This window comes from Phodopus roborovskii, unplaced genomic scaffold (assembly GCF_943737965.1).
Source record: "Phodopus roborovskii unplaced genomic scaffold, PHOROB, whole genome shotgun sequence".
Classification (NCBI taxonomy): Eukaryota; Metazoa; Chordata; class Mammalia; order Rodentia; family Cricetidae; genus Phodopus; species Phodopus roborovskii.
Window position 1 is genome coordinate 3,387,727 of NW_026126424.1, and position 8,944 is coordinate 3,396,670.

Genomic DNA, 8,944 nt, shown 5'->3' on the forward strand with positions numbered 1-8,944 from the left:
GGGCTTCTGATCATCACGGGGAGGCCTGGGCTGTAGTACAGTCGTCGTGGCTGCTGGGCAACGGGGTCAAGGCGGGTGGATGCCAGCGCTCCTACTGTGAGAGTGCAGGTAGACCGGGCCGCCGGCCTGCCAGTGTTCAGGATGGGGTCCCCTGATCAAGCCTTGGACTCTCAGAGTCTAGAATTTCCTCTGCTGTACCTACACTCAATAAGTTCACCCCGGGTCACGGATATCTCATTTTTTAAAATGACGAGGTTAAGGTTCCTGACTGAGAGTGGTATTAAGTTGCATAGGATGGGGGCGGGGAACAAGGAGGAAGTTTTCCCCCCACGTGAGCGTTGGCTCTTAAAAGTCGGGAGCATTTAAGGTTGGAGGGGCCATTCCTACTCCAAAACTGTGTCCTACTTCAAAATCGTCATTTTCTGATTTCCTAACGAGCCTGTATTTTGGTAACACACAGGATATTTTGCCCAGATCTTGACTTTGGGTGGAAGGACTATAAATATGACTCGCCTGGAGGACCAGGTGTGAAGGCGTCTGCCAGGCATGTAGGACAAATTTCGTTCGATCACAAGGTCACCCTGTCAATGTATGTTTTAGGAAAGTATCAAAACAAACAAACAAATAAACAACCATGCCTCATGGCTTCGCATTTTCTCATCATTATTAATTCTTGCTCGGGAACAAACTCAATCAGGCTCATTTCTCTTTGGTCCCTAGTAGGAGACAAAGTTCCCTCTAAATTCATACTGCTCTTCCTAAATTAGCGCACCAATTCATGCAATTTGAGGAAAACGCAATGACCCCTCTGAAGAATGCCCACGGGAGGTGTACAAGGGGGAAGCTATCCTCGGGCTACGGCATAGATGCTGGACTGTCTCTGAAATGGGGGACTGTCTGGAGTATGTTCTGGTTTTTTGAATGACTCCATGTTTTCAATTCATTGGTGTTAGCAGTAAAAACAGGCAAACAAACTTGCTCAATTTGTTTTGAGTGCCAAATCCCTTCACTTTGAAATAGCTCACAGTCGACAGATGGACTCATTTTATGGAAAGAGTTAGCCACTTCAGCCTCGAAGGCAACTGACGAGAGATCAGCATTTTAAGCCATATCTAACCTTGTAACATCCATGAAAATCCAAACTTTCTCTTCTTACCTCATGGAAACGCAAACCAGTGCTATTTAAAGCAAGAGAAACAGGGAAAGTAGCCATACTGTTTTTATTTTCTCATTGTTTCTGAACTTTCTGAAATAATTAAAAAACAAAAAATCAAGTGTCTTCAACAAGTCCTCCAAATGAACTCTGTTCTCGCCTCACAGGAACATGTCCTGGACAACATTTGATATCTGCCCATCCACAATTTTTTGCTGGCTCCTCGCCCTCCTAAATAATGGGCTAATGTCCCATTTTGCTTCCCCCCTCCCACTTTGCATTTTAGAAATTAAGAGGTGCTCATAGTAGATCAGCCTGGCCAGGAGCGGTGAGGCTGGGAAACCTCACAGAATGTGAAAATCAAGACCGGCCTGAGACCAGAGAAAAAGAGAAAGGAACTGTGCTAGAGAACCGCGCATTATCTGCCCAGGCAACTCTTTCCTCCCTTTCAGGATTTGAGGTTTGCAGCCAGGGCTGGGGGGAAGGGGCTCCGGGAAGCGAAGCGGACGATCCACAGTCCCTTGTCTGTCGGGAGTCTCCCCCACCCGGCCTGCTTAACCCCAGTCCACGCGGCTGCAGTCCCTTCGTGCTGAGCTGGGTCTTCAGCTTTGCCCAGCACCAGTGCAGCCGAAGTGAGCAGCTGGTGGGAAATGCAAATGGCTCCTGGAGAAACAGAAGATCCAGAATGATTCTCATTCCCTCCTCGAGTGCGGGGAAGGAGCTGGACATACGTTTCACGCTCCTAATCCTTCTTTTACATTTTTAGTCATACTCCCATTAAACAACTAATTAATGCTCAGAATCACCAGGGAATACATTAGGCATGCATCAGGGAGGCAGGGTGCTGGGGGTGGGTAACAAACCACTGAGCTGATTTAAGGCTGGATTTCAGGGTTCCCCCCCCCCCCTCGCCAAAGCGCAACGCCAGAGTGGACCACAGCGATTGCATTTAGATTCTGATTGTTATTTCGAAGTAGAAGGGGTTAGAGGGGGTGTTCAAGGCAAGCGAGCAATTCTCCGCCTTGCAGATGTAAACAAGATTGTAGCATCAAAGGTTCTAGTTCCTTAAGGGCCAGGTCATCTGGACTGGGAGCCTGGGCTGCAGAGACACTGACCTATGTATCTGTGAATTTCAAGGGTGTTACACTTCTACATAAACAACTCCAGTGCGAGAGCCTGGTAATCCCTGTATTTTTTTTTTTTTTTAAAGCACCCTCCAATATATCCTTGCAGTACACCACACCTTAAAGCTCACCTCCCTTTTGCTCCCCCCTCAAATCTGAGCCATATCTAAAGACAATATAAAGCAAAGCATTGGACTGTTTCAATCATTATTTCTCTGGTGATCGTTCGATGATCAGATTTAAGAAGGGAGAGAAGCAAAGAGGACATACAAATGGAAACAGTAGAAGTTAAGTGCGGGAGGAAGGTGCTGGGCCCACGGAGTCAGATAATTTTTAGGGAAAATTTGAATTTTATTCCTACCCAACAATGTTTTGAAGCAATCACCCGAGTTGTCAGAGTGGAAATTAAAATGAGAATCTTAGGTGTTTCAGCCAGTGATCACAGAGGGCAAAACCAAGGACAGATATGGGATGACTCCAGGCGACTCACTCACTCCAAGCAGGGTTTAGAAAAGGCACAATATTCTTTTCAACCTCCACTGTGATGGGCTACATGCTCCTTTCCTCAGACTAAAGCATGGGCAAGCAATCGCCCAGCTCCTTTATCTGACTACAAGCAAGTATGTAAATACCAATGGCTAGTGATGTTTAACTGTCTCACAAATTATTGATTTGTTGGTGCTTCTAAATTTTCTCCCCAGTCAAGATCTTGTTTCGAATTATCTGAGAGGTTCGATCAGTGTTTTTGATGCTACAGTATAGTAATTGTTGTTTGTAAAAAGGCATTTAAATGAACTGATTGATTTGCATATAAATTAAAATTATGCATTGTCTATTCTTGTTTTTTTTATCATTTTGAAATTAGTACTTAACCACTTGAGCTAAAAGAATATATAAAAGTCTGTATTGACTCACTAATGAATTAACTAATTAAAACGTTCGGGGAATGCTGTGTTAAATCAAGACATATTAGGAGAAAGATGAATACTGGAAGATAACACACCAGGATCTAGAATTCTGAATCGTAGAGTCCGAGCCTTACTTAATTTTGCACTACAAGTCTTGTTCTGTGGTTAGTGATTTTGTGTTTGCTTGTAAATAAATGAAGTGGAAAAGAACGCCATTGGCCGCAATGGCTCTGGCCCTTGGCTCTGTCTGGAACCCTCCAGTCCTAGCCCAGAAGCGCTACTGCGGGAGATTCAGGCCGGACCCTGAGGAGCGGGTCTCCCAGAGTCTGTAGGCCAAGCTTTCCTGGTGCCGGGGTCCTGCCGGCTGGCTTGAGAGAACCGCAGCGCTGCTTTCGGCGCGATCTGAGAGCTGGAGGAGGCAGCGTGGGCTTTTAATAGATAAACTGAGCATTCACCTTCGTCCAGAGACTAGGTAACTCATCCTAAGAGGGGCGGTGCAAGGCACGCTACAGGAGTTCAGAAAAGGCTGGCGGTGGGAAATCTGTAGCCTGGGGGCTCGCCAACATCCCCCTTTCATTTCAAGCACTTATCGATTTGCTGTTGTCATCTTTGGCGACGCAGAAGGACACTTGAAAGAATTTCTGATGGGGCTGTGATCTGAGAAAGGAGGTGACCTGCCCAGGCTCTCACCAAATTGTTAATTACCACATCAACTGCATTTTTTTTTTTTAATCTCCCACCCTACCTCCTTCCCCCATAGCAACCGAGTTGGCTCATTCTTAACTTTTTAATTATTCAGAAACTCTCTTACCTCTCCATGGCTTCACTTCTCTAGCAGGGTTTCCATTCGACCCCCCTCTCCTTTCCGCGGTAGGGCCTGCCTATTGATCCCCCTGACCTTTGGCACATCTGGGCCCTCTGAAATCTCTCAATCTTTTCAGATTTGAGGATGGAAGGCTACACCCTCTCCGCCCGTGTGCACACACTCAGAGATATGAAGACTTACACACAGACTGCCCTCAACGGGGTGTGTGTGTGTGGGGAAATCTAACAGATGTTAGCTTTTCGGTTGTCTGTGGAAATCTGAAATGTCTGCCTAATTTCAGCGTGGATGCGGCTCTCCTGCCTTTTCTTTCTCACAGCAGTTTGAATATGTGTGAAGTGTGCCAGTGCCATCCATACTGCTGTAAGTAAGTAGGAGCCAATGCAACTTACTGGTATTCAGATGGAACCGAGAAGCTGTTCTCATTTTGGGGATCTTCAATCAGCTCTGGCTAGGCGATGCAAGCAGGATTTCACAGGAACCTGCATTGTGGGACAACAGGTGAAGCTGCAGTAAAATGCAGAATAATTTCAAGATCGTTTCATTAGAATGCAAATTATAACTCACAGTTTTTTTTTTCTCATATGTAGAACTAGATGGGGGAGAATGTCCATGCGATTATTGGTTCGAGAGAGGAACACATCATAGAAAAAATGAAAAGACCTTGGGGTCTATGACTTGGAGTTTTAACTTATTTTTTATTTTAAGACTTTATTCTTATTATTTTAAGTGTGTGTGTTTGTGTGTGTGTGTGTGTGTGTGTGTGTGTGTGTGTGTGTGTTTGAGTACTAGTACCTGTGAAGGCCAGAGGCACTGAACTCTCTGGAGTTGGAGTTAACAGGCCATTGTGAGCAGCCAGAGCTGGGTGCTGGGAACTAAACTTGGGTCCACAGGGAGATTGGTATATACTCTTAACAGCTGAGCCATTTCCTAACCCCTGTGTTAATTTATATTGTGGGGATGAATTAGACAAGAACTGCTAATTATATTCATTTATAACTGCTAGCCTAAGTTTGCATCAGAAAGAGCCACACAGTATTTCTTTTAGCTCCTGATAAGTTCATAAACTGAATGCATGAAACAATCTGAATTGGTAAATCTGATGAGCAGACTATTTCTGCAAATTCAGGAATGTAATACTCTTCCTGGTTGGTCTTTTTGGAAGTCTCCTAAGTCTTAGATGTCTTTATTAGGTTTGATATCATTTGGGTACACATTCATTATGTGAAAATTCTATTACTATGCTTTTCCTTAAAAGTGTATGTGTGTGTTTGTGAACACTCCAGTGTCAACGTGTGTGGGCCAGCAGGCAATCTTGGGCTTATTCCTGAGAAACACTGTCCACCTCCTATGAGACAGACATCTTTCATTGACTGGAAGCTCACAATTGGGTAGACCAGCTGTCCTGTGAACCCAAGAATCCTTTTGTTTCCAGCTCTTTGGTGCTGCACACATTTTCACATGGGTTCTGTGGGTCACACAGGTCCTCACACTTGTTTGCAAATACTTTACCAACTAAGCCTACAACTCTACAGTCTCTAATGCTGATTTTAAGATAGATGTCATCATTACGTTGGCTTTCAAATACCAAAAGCCCTTAGTTTAATAGAAAATATTAGTTTTTACTTTCTTTATAATTTTCATTTAAACTACTGCAAGTTGTAATAATTCATAGTTGTATTCTTTCTATACTTTTAGAGAAAGGCTTGGATCCTAGAGAAGGGGACTGTCATCACCATGAACAAAAAAGCCCAAAAGACAAAACCAAAACAAAACAAAACAAAAAACTCTAGAACTCTGCTCTGCTCTTTTGGGTAATACTTGGTGCTTGGGCTGCTTCTGATTTCTTCAACACCATCCTACCATCCTACAAATGCTCCTTGCAAACTTTCTTGGAAGACCAAGCAAGACTTTTCAGCAAACTCCTCTCTCCATAGATATCTCTCTGAAGGACCTTTGGTTTCTAAGGATGAGCTAAAAGCAAAGAGAGAGGAGAGGGCATGAAAAATTAGCAAGCACTTCAGTTAGAACCAGTCAGGGTTCGAGGAAATACCTGAGACAGTTGTCAGACCTCTCACTCTGAGTCTCTTATTTACACCACTGACTTTCCCACCTTGAGATCTCAAATCCCTTGGTCTATGTGATTCCTTCCTGCCTCTTCACCATGTGATCACACAAGGACTCTATTTAGCTATGCTTTCTGGCCATTGTTTTCATGCTTATCATAGTGTTAGTGCTTAGTATTCAGGTAAAAGCTGTTGAAAGGGAAGCTGGTTCATGTAGGAGAGAGGTGGACAAGTAAGGACTCAACAACACTCACCTTAAGACATATTTACATTGCTTGTAAAGTGTGGCACCCTTTCTTCCTGATTTAATGATATACTTCGTTCAGACTATGAGAGAAAGCTAAAAGGATACATCACCTGACTATTTTTTGTGCAGCTCTTTCCTAGGCTGGAAGCAGACCTTATCTGAGGCAAAGGGAAGGCTCAGGGAATTTGCAAGGCACTGAGAAGAATAAGGCCCTTCCTTCCTTGAGGTTATAGGAGCAATACCATTTTGATGAAGGGGGACAAGATTTTATGTGTGTAGCAGGTGGCACGGAGAACTTAGTGATGTGGTTTATGGGTTGTGATCCCTTCTAGTAGGGGGCATCTGGTAGCTACTGACACTGCTGTATGTCATCCCAGGAAACTCATTGCTCCACCAAGCTGTACATGAATGCAAATGTTTCTTTGGTTTGAGGTAACCCTCACTTTCTAGAGTGACTAGAAATAGACTAGGAAACGTATGGTGACTATATTAAGCATATTCATAGAGAACAATTTGAGTCAGGAAGCCTCATTTACACAAAGGAGAGTCTAGTAACTGGAGCCACTGATAAAGTATTTAAACATTTATTTAGCCATTGTGCTCACCAGCTATTTATTGATCACATTTCCTCCTTGTATCAACACTATGCAGTGGAGAGCATCATTTTAAATGTGGGCAATGAGGTCTGCAGGCGAGCATGCTTCCAGCGTATGATTGTCCAGCTGGTTCGAGCACAAACTTGTAACAACTTGAGCTTAGATTGGTAAGAAATTACTGAGGCCACAAAGTTGGTAAGAGGAACAGTGGACTTTTGGATATAGACTTACTTAACTTCCATGATCTGTCTGCCTAACGTCGGCATCCTAAATAAATACTCTAACTGTGTGCTGAACTCTAAATAGTCAGGAATGGAAGGTCAAAATCCTCGAAAGTCAAGAAATGGAGAAAATGAATTTGGGACATTTCAAGAAAAAAAAAAAAAAAAAAAAAAAGAAGGAAAGAAAAATGCAGACAAAGGAAGCAAAAATAAAATGAAACAAAAACTCTACCAACTAAACAAACAAGAAGTCACCAAATAAACAAGCCCCTTGGGATGGATAAAATGAGAACTGTAAATGTTAGAAAGGAAGAAAGGAGAAGTCAGTGTCTGAAAGAGAACAGAGAAAGTCTGGCTGCAGTATTCGTCCTGGATCATTCATTCTAAGAAGAGAAGGGCTACTTTAGGAATATTTCTGAGCCATAGGAATTAATGCTCAGGTTGTTTGGTTGTCCTGAAATTAGTACACAGTTTTAGGATTCTGGTTTGTAACGACTCTGACCCAGCTGAGAGAGAGTAAAGCCCTTGAATTGGGTTTGAATGGTTTTATTTTAGAACTGGAGAGAGAGAGGGAGAGAGAGAGAGAGAGAGGGCAGGACTGGTTAACAAGGACGTGTATATTTGCAGGAACGCGTAGGTGAGTGGGGAGTGAAATCTAGAAAAACCTGTTAGGAATCTGGCTACTGTATAAAACCATGCCAAGCTGAAAGGAGAAATGAGATATTAACCCATCCTGTCTTGTTCATACGTCTATTACTGTGGTCCTATGACAGGCTAAGTGTAATGTCTTTGTGTGTTGAAGAAGAACTCTCGGCTGAGGAGTGTCAGGACACACATACAGAAGAAAAACAATGTTCCTAGGGTTTCCATCTTTCAGGGGAGCTGCTGCACCACAGTCCAGTCATTTTCTCTGAAAGCCAACCAGGGGAGAGAGCCAAGTGGTCCTTTACAGGGTCATTTCATTACAAAAGGCTGGTCCATGACACAAAAGGTTAGCCTCTATTTAAGGTGATTATCCCTTTATTGAAAATGGCCACTTTTGCTCTTTTCAGAAAGCATAGATACATGCAAGTTGTGAATGGCTATTCAGTGTGAGGAAGTGCAAGGTAAAGAGAGAAGAATGAACCAAACGTCCCATCCTTTGGCAAACATGTTTACTTCACTGTGCAATGCGCAGACTCCTGTGACACAGGTGACTGGGCCACATAATGGAAAAAGGTTAATGAATTCACTTCAAGGGGAGATCTCAGCTTGTGACATTACAGGAGTATGAGGATAATACCCCCAGACTCTCAAAGTGTGTGTGTGTGTGTGTGTGTGTGTGTGTGTGTGTGTGTGTGTGTGTGTGTGATGTCAGGGTTTTTCTGTGTAAAAGCTCTGACTTTCCTGAAACTCATTCTGTAGACCAGGCTGCCCTCGAACTTACAGGGATCTGCCTGCCTCTGCCTCCCAAGTGCTGGAATTAAAGGACTAAACCATTACCATCAAGACAGCCAAGGTACTTTTAAAAGTAAGATTTGAAAGTTATGTTTATAGCTGATTTTCCACCTCTGCCTTGGAACTTTCATGTTAGTTTCCAAATGGGAAAATCAGTGTTCACAGAAATCAATGGCCCAGACAGGATGTAGACAGTCCCTCTCTCTCTTAGCCAACATTTCAATTATTTCTAGGAAAGCCAGCTATCACTTTAGCAAGAGACCCCTACAGTACATTGGTAATATATTCTAATGCTTCCTAATTTTACCTCTATACTCTGTCTATCAACTCGAATAACAAAATAAATGACATTACATCACGTAGTTCTAA